Here is a 15332-nt window from a genome sequence, read left to right as displayed (position 1 = left end):
GAGTCTCGTCTGAGCAATAATAGTAATGTCTTTATATTTTCGTTTTTTATTGTATCAAGTTCCTTTCTTATCGACGATTTTAGTAATATTTCTCTTTTAGACAGATCTAATTTTTTTAATTGAAAAGAAATCATATTATTCACTTTCGGCTATATGAATTTAGATATGGCTCTTAGAATTGGCAAACCTCTCGCTCTTACAGAGCAGAGTACAACCGATCAGAAGGCTATCTCTGAGAAGTGGGAGCGCTCGAATAGACTTAGCTTATTGTTTTTGCAATCTCGGGTGACTCAGAATATTTGAGGCGTCATTTCGCATTGCAGGAAAGTGAATGAATTTTTGGGAGCCATTGAGGCTCAATTCATCACTTCTAATAAGGCAAGAGATAGTACACTTATGTCTAAATTAGTGTCTATAAAATATTCTGGCGACAATCACATCCGATAATACATTTTGAAAATGAGAAATATTGTATCTCAATTAAATGATATGAAGTTCGCCATCTTTGACTCCTTCTTGGTCCATCTGATCTTAACCTCGTTACCTACTAAGTATGAACCCTTCAAAATCTCCTATAATACACATAATGATGAGTGACTTTTTAATGACTTCTTGGCTAAGTGTATTGAAGAAGAGGGGAGATTGAAGGGTGAGAGGGTGCCAAGTGCACATATGACTTCTCATAAGAATAAACAGAGGTCAAGGCCAAAGAAAAGCTCTTTCAAGAAGAAGAATCAAAAGAAAGCCACTGGAGAGAGTTCAAACTCTCTAGCAAAAGTTAAATCCCAGTCAGAAGGCTCTTCTATAAAGCGTTTCTTTTGCAAGAAGACAGAGCATAAGAAGGTGGACTATTTGAAGTATAAGAAGTGACTCAAAAATAAAGACAATAAGTCATTCGTTTCTCATGAGTATGATTTAATTCATGTTCTATTGTATAGTTGGTGGATTAATTCTGGTGCCACGATACACATTGTCAACTCCTTGCAGGCATTTATGAACAAAAGGGAACCAATAGAGCATAAAAGAAACATCTTTTCAAAAAATAGGATGCATTCACATGTCAAGAACGTTGGGACCTGCAGAATTGTGTTGGAGTCATGATTCATATTGGATTTGGTCGATACATTTTATGTTTCATTCTATATTCGTAACCTGATTTCAATTTCAAAACTTGATAAGTTTCGCGTTGTATTTAAATTTAAAAATTTCAAGCTTATTATTATGAAAAATTCAATGAATATAGGTTCTGCATATATGTGTCATGGTTTATATCGATTAAGAACCAAATTCCAAATTTGAGAATCTCACTCCATTACGAACATAATGATTGATAATAAACATGACCTAAAAGATGATCAATCCTATCTGCTTTGGCATCGGAGGTTAGGACATATCTCGAAAGAGAGAGTCCAAAGACTCCTAAAAGAGGATCCTTAGATCCCTTGATTTCACGAATATAAAACCATATGTTGACTGCATAAAGGCTAAGTAGTCTAACATGTATAAGAAATATGTCAAATACAATAATGAAAAGTTGGAGATAGTACATACGGATGTTTGCAACCCTTTTTCACTGTGTTATATATATGAAAAGTATTTTGTCATCTTTATAAATGATTACTCACTGTATATGTATCTCTACTTATTATTTAAAAAATCAGAAGTCTTTTAGGTTTTTAAGAACTTTAAGAAAGAAGTAGATAAACAAACCGATGAAGTTATTAAGGTTATTAGGTCTGATAGAGGTGGTGAATATTATGGTGATTTCACTGAGATGAGACAAAATGAAGGGCCATTAGCACGATTTTTAAAAGAGAAAGGCATTGTACCTCAGTATACCATGCTTGGTAGTGCTTACCACAATGGTATAGCTGAAAGGAGAAACCGTAAGCTTAATAAATGGTTCAAGCAATGTTGAATCACTCAAATTTTCCTTTGACCTTGTGGGGTGAAGCTCTTAGGACAACAATGCATATTTTGAATAAGGTTCCTACGAAAGCTGTTCAAAAATCTCCTTACGAGTTATGGACAACTAAAAAACCTTCTTTGTCATATATGTGCATATGAGGATGTTTGACAGAAGCTAAATTGTATAACCCACATATAAAAGTCTTTGATCCTAGGATAACTAGTGGTTTCTTCATTGGTTATTCAAAAAGGTCAAAGAGCTTTAGGTTTTATTGTCCATCTCATACACCACAGATAATGGAATCAAATAAAGCAAGATTTCTTGAAAATGATTTTGTTGGGATAGATGCGTCTCAAAATATTGATTTTGAGGAAATTCAGGATTCAGGTTTCATACCTGCTAAGGATAAAAACCCAATTTTTTGTATCATTGTCCCTTTGGATAATGTAAGAAAAAATCCAGTAATGAACATCATTCCCAACTAGATCCGGTTGTTGATGAGGATATACAACAATAACAGGATACAAAGGCTCATTTTGAACCACCTGTAGCACCTTTATGAAGGTCCATAAGAATAAGGAAATCTGCTATCCATCCGAACTATATGATGTATTTACAAGAGTCTAATAATTTCATAAACATTAATGAAGATCCCTTCACATTTGCAGAAATCATTTAAAGTGAAAGATCAACACATTAGATCAATTCCATGAAAGAAGAGCTTGACTCTATGGCAAAAAACCAAGTGTCGGATCTTGTACCTCGACCTGTTGGATGTAAATGGGTCTATAAGACCAAAATAAACTCTAAAGGTCATGTGGAGAGGTATAAGGCTAGGCTTGTTGCAAAAGGTTTCACACAGATAGAGGGCATTGATTATAATGCAACTTTTTCTCTTGTCTCAACTAAGGAATCGTTGAGTATAATCATGGCCCTCGTAGTTCATTTTGATTTAGAGCTATATTAGATGGAAGTAAAAACTACCTTCCTGAATGGGGATCTGTATAAGGAGGTATACATACAATAACCTCCTGGTTTCAATATAGATTACTTGAATAACTTAGTTTGCAAATTGAATAAGTCAATTTATGGACTTAAACAGGCCTCCCGCCAGTGGCATAAAAAGTTCAATCAAGTAATTATGAACTTTGGATTCACTAAAAATATTGTTGATCAGTGCATTTACATAAAGACTAGTGGGAGTAAGTTCATAATTTTGGTTTTATATGTTGACGATATTCTTTTTGCAACTAATGATTTGAGTCTATTACATAAAACAAAAGATTTTCTTTCCTCTTATTTCGATATGAAGTATATGGGTGAGGCCACTTATGTCCTTAGAACCGAGATCTGTCGTGATAGAACTAAGGGTGTCCTTAGCCTTTCTCAGAAATCCTATATCCTTAAAGTTCTTAAAAGATATAAGATAAAGAATTGTTCTCCTAGCTCAGCACCTATAGTGAAAAAGGATAAATTGAGCTTAAATGAATGTCCTCAAGATGATATTGTGAAGGCTCAGATGACAGCTGTCCCAAATGCTTCGGTAGTTAGAAGTTTGCAGTACGTGCAAACCTACACTCGATCTGATATAATGTTTGACGTGGAAATGCTTGGTAGATATTAGTCAAATCTAGGCATTGCGCACTGGAAGGCAACAAAGAAGGTCATGCACTATTTACAAAGAATGAAAGACTATATGTTGCCCTACAAGAAAGCTGACCACCTGAAGGTCATTGGATACTCTGATTCAGACTTAGGAGGGTGTATTGACAGTAGAAAATCCACTAGTAGTTACATTTTCCTACTAACGAGTGGTGCTGTCTCATAGAGAAGCGAAAAACAGTTTACCACTGCTTCTCATACCATAAATGCAGAATTTATTGCTCTATACGAGACTTTGTCACAAACCATTTGGATAAGAAACTTTATTATAGGTCTTGGTATAGTGGACTCTATTAAGAGACCACTAAAGATCGTTTGTGATAATGAAGCAGCCATGTCCTTTTCAAATAACAACAAGAGCTCAACTTTGTGTCGATACATGAAGTTAAAATACTTTATTGTTAAAAAAAAGACTGACAATCATCTGGTATGCATTGATATAATTGGGATGAAGGAAATGACTATTGATCCTCTTACTAAAGGGCTAGCACCGGGATTGTATTTTCAACATATAAAGGGGATGGATTTTTTTATTCCTTCTGATGTATGATAATACATTAAGTGATCACATTTGTGTATATGAATTTGATTATCTATGGTTTTGTAAATTATTGATTTTGCATAAATGATCTCTTATATGGATTAGACAGAATAACAATATTAAAGGACCAATAGAATAGGTAAGAGACCAACCTATTCATAAAGGTAATTTCAACATGCTTAAGCACTAAAGGTGAATTATAGTATAGTACATGAGAATATGACATTTCATAAAGGAGTGTTCATCTCTATGTCTCATATGATTCATCCTTGTGATAAAGGGTAGCATGTGAACCCACATGAAGAATTAAACCGAGATAACAATATAAACCTATGGGTTTGGTGTCAATGAGTCAAGTGAAAGAATGTTGGACATAATGGGTTTGGGTTCAACCCACCGAGTGACCCGGTTTGACACCATTAGTCAGCCACATAATGGTGTTAGTGAACGAGAGTTACGTGAATGTGGAGAGACCACATTCACGCAACTGCCTATTTTTCCTATTATATAAGGGGTAGACTACCATGAAAATGATGAGAGATTCATAGCAATTAGCCTACCCCAAATACCACATAAGGCTTATGTGGTACACAGTCCTGCTCACCGTCGACCTAAGTCCTGGGCGTCGACCGACTGAGGAGAACGTCAATCACCTGCACTCGCACACCACGACAACTACATATACATTTTTTGTGTTTGATTTTATAGGAAACACCAACAGGGGGCAGACTCTGTTGTAGTTGGTAACAGTTCAGGTTTGCAAATATCTCATGTTGTCTATTCTATTTATTCATCCGATAGTTCTAAATTTTTATTTAATGATATTCTTCATGTTCCTGATATGACTAAAATGTTGTTGTTTGTGCAAAGATTAAGCTAAGGCAACCAAGTAGTGTTTGAGTTTGGACTGACGGACTGCAGGGCCAAAGATACAGTGACAAGAAAGGAGGTTCTTGGAGGGAAAGTTAAAGATGTGCTCTATTTTATTGATTCTTTTAGTAAATTTCAAGAGAAAACTTCTTTTATTAGAGAAAAAGCTAGCTTTGATAGATGTAGGGGTGTCAACGGGTCAGGTTTACCCAGACCTAACCCATACGAAACCCTATGGGGTCCGAGTATGATGATAAATAAAAAGACCTAGGTCCGAACCGAAGGTTTGATTAATACATGGTTCCGAGTATAGTTTGTAAAATTTTATACTGGACCTGGGCCTAACCCAAGTTTTGATTAAGACCCACAAATTTTCAATGTAAAAAATAATAAAAAATATTATTTTATCAGGTATGGCCCGAGTCTGGTTCATGCAGTTCTTATCGGGTATGGGTATGGGTATGATTTCTCTTATGGTGGGTCTGTTTAGATTTTGGTTCGGACCCGATACCATACCTAAAAATCTGGGCTAGGTCTGGTTCCACCTGTATTCGAACCAAACCCGACCGGTTGACACCCCTAGATAGATGGCACAATAGACTTGGTTATACCAGTTTGAAACTTGTTCAAAAGATTTTTTCAAAATTTTGGTTTGCCTTATAATAGTAGCAAGGAGATATATATTTGCCCTGCATATCAAATTGTTAGACAACATAAATTATAATTTTTTAGGATCTCTTATAATAAAATTGCTTCTCTTGAGATTGTGTTTTTTTGATGACTTGGGACCCGCCCCTATTTTGGGCATGAGTAGGCCCAAATATTATGTGGTATTTGTTGATGGATGCTCCAGGCACTAGCTTTATGTGATTAAGTCAAAGGTTTTGGGTATTTTTTTAAAAGGTTAAAGCCTTTTGTCAAAAAACTTGGTTGGGAGAAATATTAAATGCACTTTGTTAGTGAAAAGGTCTTAAAGAAAAATCTTGTTGTTCGGCCTTTGTCCTCACGTGATCAAATAACCACAAAATCATTAGCAGCATCTCAGTTCAATCATCTTACGTCCAAGCTCAATGTCACCTATCAGACCACTAACCTGAGGGAGGTTGTGAAGGATCAGATGATGGATCTTGCCTTGATGAGAATGTTGAGAACATTCTGGAAAGTCAGCTAGACAAGGGCTCTATCAAGGAATGAAGTATTGAGATTAAGAGGGTTTCCAAAAATCCATGGATTGCTAAAACTCAGAATCCCATTAAAAGAGAAAGAGCTATTCTTAGTGGAAAAGAGATTCCAATATGTTGGAATTTGTTATGTAGAAAAGAATGGAAACTCCTCTCTTAGTCATGTAACCTAATATCTTATTTAATGACTCTTCTCTCACGTTGATTTGATAAGAGAGAGTGAGATATATACATCGTGGACGTAGATCCTCTTGATTGAACCAGTTAAAAACGTTGTGTGTGTGTGTGTTAGTGATTTGATTTTGATACCTTCACAGGGTCTTCCCTTTCTTTTCTTCTTTGAAAGCATAGGCATCACACCTTTTTCGTTAAAGGGAGAACCACCTTTCACGGGAAATGGTATGGATTTCTAAAAGCTCCTGCTTGCCTTCCCATGACGAGAGGTATGAAGGGATTAAAACATAAAAATTGAAAGATGATGGACAAAATTGGGGCCTACTTATACATGATAGTCTTGTGTCATGATGCTCAGATGTTTGTTTCATCCAAAAGGGTTGTCAGCTCAGCATTTTCATATGAAACTAGGGGTGGGCATCGACTCACTAATGGACCGGGCCGACCAGGCTGTTGGCCAGGCCAGCCCAGTCAACATCCCGGCCCATTAATGATGGGCCGGGCCAAGGCCTGGTTCAGGCCTGACCATTGGGAAAACCCTAGCCCATGGGCCTACCCGGCCCTATTATATAGCATATAATATAATGTGTATTATTTATATAAGGTATTACATTATATATTATGTTATATATATTATATATACCGGGGCGGACAGCTTCAGGCCGGGCCAAGCCAGGGCCAATTATACTGGCCCAAGCCTGGCCGGTGGGCTGCACGGCCCAGTGCCCACCTTTATATGAAACTATATAAAACAAACGTGTTTCACAGCGGTTCTCCTTTTCTTCACGTGAAGACAACCCCGTTTGGTATAAAAAGCATTCATTTTTCCCACCGTGAGTGAAACAAATACTCAAGGTATTGTACATGCTGGCAGATGTGGGCCCTAGCTAGGTCTTTCCCACACCCATCTTCATTTCATGCGAAAACCCATTCACAACTCCCCTGGGAAAGCTGTTTACCACGCCTTATCCATGCTGGCCAGAATGTTTCAGAGGCCACGTCTTTCATACGAAAGGCATAGCCCCATGAAACAAATGGGCCCTTAGTCTTCAATTAACCTTATGGGGTTTTTTGTTTCAGATGCAGAAAGAAAAATACAAATCTCATGTCATTTGTGCTTCACGTGAATAGCAGAATCATATGAACCAGATTTCATATTGAATCTAATTCCATGTTTGTTTCATGTAAAGTCATAAAGTTGCTGGACCCACTTGCGAACGGTAACATTTTTGCATTTATTACAAGGGCCCCATTTGAGAAGAGGTCAAAGAGAAACTTGGGTATTTCTCACCAAAATGAGAGTGTTTGGTTCATGGTGAGATAAAATGGTCAGTTTCTTGTTATAGTGATCCCCATTTCGCATGAAATAAGAGGTCAAAGAGAAACTTGTTTTTCTTTGGGCCATTTCTTACCAACATGATAGTGTTTGTTTCGTGGTAATGGTCATTTTCATGTGAAAATGGTCCATTTTCTCACCAAAATATGTGAGACAAATGCTTACATAGCTAATTGGAGAGGTGGGGATTGAGGCATAAATATGGGAAATAACTTGAATTTATCGTCGTAAATTCACAAAACAATCACAATAGAAATACAACACATTCAATTGTTCACTTTTTTATTGTATCGTGATTTTTACTCCACTTTTCCTCTTCTAGCTTTTAATTTTGTATTCTAGAACAATTTTCTTTTTATTTTATATGTTTTTTATTTATTTTATTTTAAAATATACTCAGATTTTCTTGATATTTTCTTGAAAACAAATTTTTTTTTTGAAATATCACAACAATTTTTCTTGCCAAGAAATCCCTGAGAACACTATTAGTGACTATGGATTGAAGTAATTCTGGTAGAGGTGAGAACCAGTATGACTGTTGGCTTTTGGGACGTACCTGTTTAATTCTGTGTGGATTAAAGTGATTGATCCAGCTGGGTCCTGGTTTAGACATGCTGGACATGGACCACTCCCAACCTAATCAGGTAATTTCCGGACGTTTTAATCCATGTTCACATTCAAAAAGTTGTTGGAACCCATATCCAAGTCAGAAATGTCCAAACAGATACGGATCCAAGAAAGCACTAAACCGAGTCCGACACACCGGCCAAGCATACCTGTCCCCATAGACAATGTCAGCCCGGACTTGTCTGGATCGGAGTTGAGACACCCACTGGTCCTGTCCACTTTGAAATTTGAAACCAAGAGATGTAAATCTCATACCCCCTTTTTGAAACAATAGATCCCACAAGGACATGCCAAAAAGCATTTGTGTCCCCAAATTTCTAACCTAAGTCCCCAGCATTGATGTAGGGATCCCTGGTAGGGTTTTACTAAGGGACAGTACAATAACAAATTAAAAAGAAGAAACTGTCCTGTACATTGCTTTCAGTAAAGTAGGTGGTCTTGTGTTTGGTTGACACCAAAACCATGATCATGGATTTGTAGAGTACTTTTTTCAGTAGTCATGCAATTGGAAGAAGGATGTAAGGATAAGGAATGTCCCCATCAAGCCAAGAATTCATTTAGAAATTATGACAGTGGAACTACATATGGCAATGTTGAGTTCTTCCCTTTTATGATTTAGATAGATCCATGTTTGAAACTTTAAGTCCCTTCACAATTGACTAGCTATCCTCTATAGTTATTCACAAAAATTAACAAACATGATAAGTATTTCTTAGGATCATAGTGACAAAAGTTTAAAATGGGAAAACAATGGGAGTGAAATTCTAGAGAAAAAAATATTTTTTTTTCTCCTATGTCACAAGGACATGCCATTTTGGTCATGACATGATCAGACATGTTGACATAACACCGACATGCACAGATATAATTTTGATGTATTTTAATAAATTTTTTATATTGTTTAATATTATATATTTCAATAAAAATGCACTTTTAGATATTAAAATAGTTTTCATGAAAATTTAAAAGGATGTGTGTCCTCACGTCATATTTTTCAAAAAAAAAAAATTGAACTTGCAAGTCGATTTTGCATCTCATGTTGGGTCATACCGTATCTTTGTGATAGTTTTATTGGAAAACACAAATATATATATATATATATATATATATATATATATATATATATATATATATATATATATATATATATATATATATATATAAAGAGAGAGTTGAGGAAATTGGCGATTCTCCAACTCTCCAATTTCCATTTGGTTCCCTTGTATAGATGAAGCTATTTGGTGATTTTTCATCCGTTCAAATTCCAACTCTTATTACACGAGCAATCAGGCCAACACCTCATGACCCGTATGGGAATGTCATAAAAAACATGGTGTGGAATTTCTAATTCATGTGATTACATTGGAATTCCATTAGGCATGTAAACTGGTTGGACTAAGGTCGGATCTAAGCAATACTGAGTCCAACTTAATCAGATTCAGACTTGGATGTCATCAACTAAAACCAAATCCTGATCCGACTAACCTAAAATCTAGCATTTTCATGTATTCATATTTGGATCTTAGTTAGTATGAAAGATCCAATACTGAGTCCAGGTCCAATCATTAATTGGATCCTACTTTAGCTATCAAATCCATCTAATATGATTCATATTAATGACATGTTCACATCCCTAAATTCCATGAGTATTTTCCCTTGCTTATCAGGAATAGTTTTTCATTGGCTTCAACCTTGTGGCAAATTTGGTATACTTGGGGTTTGGTTGTATTTTTTGAAAAGTGAAAATATTGTTTAAAAAATATTCACTTTCAAAATCTTATGAGGTTTGAAATCTCATGAGAAAGTTAATAGGTCTATATGGAGCGTGCTTTGGAGTTTTGGGCATTATTTTTTTATTGATTTTAGGTACTGTTCAAATGAGATTCACTTTTCAAAGTTTATTAAAAAGTAAATGTAGTGTGATGGAACCAAACCAAACCAACCTTTGGTATTGAACTCACCATGTCCTTTGAAACTTAAAACACTTTAAGCTGACCCACTCTCAACAGGATGGATCCCTTGTGGGTTTCCATTGAAATTCCACACACTAACCACCAAAACATACATCAAATCACCCACCAAAGCCTCTCCCACTTTGGATACCCTTCATACAAAATCCTCTTCTCTTTTCTTGTTTCCTACCCTTTGTCGTATCATCATGTTGAAAATACAACCACCCTGGGGGGGGGGGGGGGGGGGGGGTGGGGGACATGATGGTGACCTTACCAACCAGGTTCTATGCACAAATGAAGGAGCCATCCTTGGTCTGTTTTTAGAGTTGGTTTGTAAGAATATAAACATGATGAGATAAAACCCCAAATCAGATCCAAACAAAGTGACTCATAAAGTTTTAGCAATCTGAAAACTCAGATTGTGAGAAACACGGGCTTGCAATAATTGACAAATAAACAAATCAAAGTAGGCTGTCCCTGACACTTGATAGGAGAAGAAATAGTATTCACGCCATTATTTTCAAGAAGGGTCAGGTCCTTTCTGGATCCTGGTAAAGGGTCCACCAGGGCTGGGCCCTCATCTTACCAAGCTACTTTATACCCATAACTTACACCAGAAACTACAAAAATCCGATGGAGACAATTGAAATAAATTCAGATATGTGAACATCAGTTTGGTTATACTCCCCCTCCCCCCCCAAAAAAAAAACCTTTTTCACCCTTCTCTTCAAGCGTTTGGTTTCCACACTGGCACTGCTTTGCATGTTTGTTTTTAGACCAAAAAATGGATTTGCTTTTCTCTCAGGGGAAGAATGGCTTTACAAACAAGACGTTTATTTTTTATGTCAAGGAACCTGCCTAGGAACAGGGGTCACTTAATAGGCCCCTCCTCCTATCAAGTAGAGACCCTAGGTGAGTGCCCTAGCCTCACAAAGGGCATCCACCAGACAAGCCAGCATGTGATCCCAAGGGAAATCCAATCCTGATAAGTAGTGGTGTCTATCGGGTAGGGTTAACGGGGTGTCGGGTCAGAATACCTCAACACGAACATGACCCATTTATTAAACGGGGCGGATGTGGCAAACACGAACACAACCCACTTATTAAACGGGTAACCCGACATGACACGGTTAACCCGTTTAATAAACGGGTCGGGTCGACATGACACAATTACACAACACGGCGACCCGTTTATTAAATGAGTCGACCCAATAACATAGACACGATAACCGACCCGAGTAACCTGTCTAACCCGAATACCACAATTAGAAACACACAAAAAAAATACATATTATACTTTTTTTCTGCAAATCTCAATATGAAATTGTACTACCAACATCAACATAAAGTCATATATATAAACGGGTTGACGGGTTCGTGTAAACGGGTTGACCCGCCTGCCTAACCTGTTTATTAAACGGGTCAAACGGGTTAGCGGGTTGGCATACCCCTAACACAAACATGACCCGTTTAATAAACAGGTTAGGTGGGTTGACCCGTTTACGACAGGAACCCGTTTAAGCCAAACCCTAACCCAGCTAAGAAGCGGGTTGGCAGGGCGGGTGAGATTTTGCCACCCCTACTGGTAAGATGGGGTTCTACTGTCTTATCAAGCACTGCCCTAACTACAGGGGTGACCTGGGGCGGGCTTTGGAGCAATGTTATCAGTATCGGTGTGTATCAGCCTGGATCTGCCGTTACTCATCGTATCGCAGAATTTTGATATGCTGCAGAGCAGAATAGGCTATTTTTTAATGAATGTAAAAAAATCTGCACCGAATAATTGACACATAATAATCTTTTATTATTTTTGGGCCGATATATACAGAACGATTCAGCTGAGTATCTGTATCAACCGATACAACTAAATCGGTGGCCCATCGATTCAGGGCCGATACCGATGCTGACAACATTGATTTGGGAGAACAAAGCTTTTGCCTATCTGGAAAGATGGTAATTCTGATTCCCAGAGGTGAGTTTGCACACGGTGATGTCATGGGAAAAGAACTTCTCACTAAGGATCAGTCACTTTCGCCCTAACCAAACAAATAGTCTTATAGACAAACTTGGCGATTGCCTTCAGCCAGCCAAGTTGAATCTTACTAAGGGCCTGTTTGGAATCTAGGAACTGGGTTAGGAGTTAATGCATTTGGCAAAAAGTTGGTCAAACTACCACCTGGTGGCTGTTTGGAAACTGCTAACTAGGATGGGAGTTAATGCACTTGCTTTGGGAAGTGGCATTGTATTTACACTAAAGCATGGAATTGACAGCTACCACCAAATCCAGGATTTGGCTGATGCCACTTCCCATCCCAGCTACTAGTTTCCAAACATAGCCTAATGCAACTTCTCGTGGCTCATGCATCGAAGTTGGTTCCCACTAGTTGACATTAGGTGAAGGACAAGCATGTCCTATCTATGAACAAGTTGTGTGTGTAGGCCACTAATTGTTGAGAGCAGATCCTGTCAAACGCTGGGTGATATTAGCAATATTCCAACCACAAACCCCACCCCTCTGTGGGTGGGTCTCACTTGTTCTGAGCTACATTACAGAGGGGTGGGGTTTGTGGCTGTAAACGCTGGGTGAGATTGCTGATCTCGCCCAGGGTTTGACAGGATCAGCTCTCCTAATTGTGTGGTTCATGTGCTTCTCTTGGTAGAACTAACTTCAGTAAAACCTAATCACATCAGCTGTATATCTTTTTCATATGGCTTCAATAAAACCTGGCACCAATCAGCTGTATTTCTGTATAGGAAAAATTACCATTTAGGGTCTTTTAATTCCTGTTTTGAGCTTCACTGTTTTTTTTTTTAGTTTCTTGTATTGTCTTTTGGAATTGAAAATTAGTCATTTATATTCATAAGAAACAGAAGAAGAAACGTTTTGAACATTTGATTATGAAGGCTGTTATTGTAATTTGACTTTAGATTAAACCCAAATTTCTCAAAAACCAGAGACCCATATCATGAAATTCAGAAATATAAGGCTCATTTTTTAAATCAGGGGCAAAAAGTTAACCCTTAAATGAAAATTTACCTTCACAGGAACCTTGTGATGGTCATTTAGCCCATATTGGCTTCTGTGAATGACCACACTCGCCTTTTGCAGGAGTAAAGGGGCTTTCAAAAATGGGTTGTCTAAACCGTGATGATCTGATCAGGGACTATCAAGAGATCCATGCACAAGTGCCACCGTGCAACATTAAAACCCAGTGTTCCTGCAATCTAATTGGGATCTCATGATTCCAGTCATTTCGACTCAATCTCATCTAGATATGTTCAGCATAATTTTTTTTTTCGAAAGGCGAGCTAGAGCTAGGGTTAACCAGACTCCCACCAGTTATTATTCAAGGTACCACTGGGTTTTGAACCTGCAACGCCCGAGGACAGCTCCAATACAGGCATTAGATTTTGACAATCCAAAAGCTAATTCCTATTGGTGTAATGGGATGAAGCCTAGCCCCTGGACAGGGCTGTCAGTCTCAAATCCCATAAGTGTCATCCCTTCTTGCACAAGTGGTAGCTAGGTGACTTCCTGAGGGCAAAGCTTAAGCTCACTGTCAGGACAGTGATCGTAAGTACAGCAAGCAGTACCAGCGTATCTAGGTCTCTGATCCTGAACGTGGTTTCTCCATGTAAATATTTCCTACTAAATAGATCACGAAATAGTGTTTTGCTTAGGACCAAATAAACCCTAAAATTTGAACCACCAATATGTACAGTAATGTAATGTAATGAATTCACTATTTTATATATTTCCACTGTTCCTACTGTTAGTAAGATTGAATATCGAAGAAAGCACGGATTCTTTTGGTACCCAACACCTACTAAAATTTGACAAAGAATTTGAATCAACCACTTAAATAATAGTTGAAGGAATCTTATCAATATAGGAATTAATATTGGTCATGCATTATATGATCCAAAGAAATAATTAATGTAAGATGAAAACCAATCGGCTTGGATTCTCATGTCCCTTTTTGGACCTTTGACATGTTAAGGCTTTCTTGCCGAGCTAAAACGTTGGCTATAGTCATCATACTAAAATAGAGATGGCAGTGGACCGGGGTGGGTGCGGGGGACAAGGTCCCCCCTCCTCTCTCAAAATCTTGCCTTTTATTCCCGCATGGGTTTTGATTTTAACCTCCATCCCCACCTTCATCCCTGTTCTATGTCGTCTATCTCTGGTCCAAACAAGGCGAAACGGGGTGGGGCCTGTTTCTCCTCAGTCCATTTTCATCCCTACAAAAGGATTGGGGATGGGGCGGAGTGGGGCAAGGCGGAGATTGGGGATGGGATGGGGCAGGGCAGGGCAGGGCGGGGTGGGGCAAAGCGTAAGTCTATCACTGCCTCCATCCCCGCACTGGTTTTGATTTTAACCTCCATCCCCAGCTTTCGACACCGTCCAAACAGGGCGAGGCGGAGTGGGACCCCATTTCCCCCAAGTCCACTGTCATCCCTATACTAAAAAGACAAATATCTCCAAAATTTGAAAGTTTACTAAAAAGAGAGATATTGGCAGAAATTTAAAGGTTCGTAAAATCAGTTATATAAAAAAATGTTACATTGTATTAATTATAAACAAATATATTGTGTTTTATCATGGTGCATTCATTTTTTACCTATCCATAGCCTAAGAAAAAAGCCTCCCGTTTGATTTTTCACATTTTTTGAAATTTATTACTTTTCTCTTGTATCTTGTATTTTATTTAACCTGTCTTGCAAGTGTTTTATGAGGAAAATTAAAATTATGAAAACCTTCCAAGAAATCCATGACTGATCAAATACCATTTTTTTGCTAGGCGTTCATCAATATCAAAATGAGTAGCATGAGATGGTTAGGTTCCCCTATCATAATCAAAGGGTCTTAACAATGTTGTCAGAATCTGTCGATTCAGATCGATTCAACACAAGTTTTTAAACAATTTTTAATATTTTTAATAGGGTTAAATTTGTTAATATTTTTAAATACTTTTTTATTTTTTATTGACACATGTCATTCAATGGTGAAAATGTACAGATTCACAAAGATTTGATTCGATTATGGTTTTTTTTGGAGAAACCGATTCACCTACTGAAC

The sequence above is a fragment of the Nuphar pumila genome, chromosome 5, assembly GCF_984573655.1.
Source record: "Nuphar pumila chromosome 5, dmNupPumi1.hap1.1, whole genome shotgun sequence".
Classification (NCBI taxonomy): Eukaryota; Viridiplantae; Streptophyta; class Magnoliopsida; order Nymphaeales; family Nymphaeaceae; genus Nuphar; species Nuphar pumila.
The sequence above is the reverse complement of the archived record's forward strand: the minus strand, read 5'-3'. Positions refer to the sequence as shown.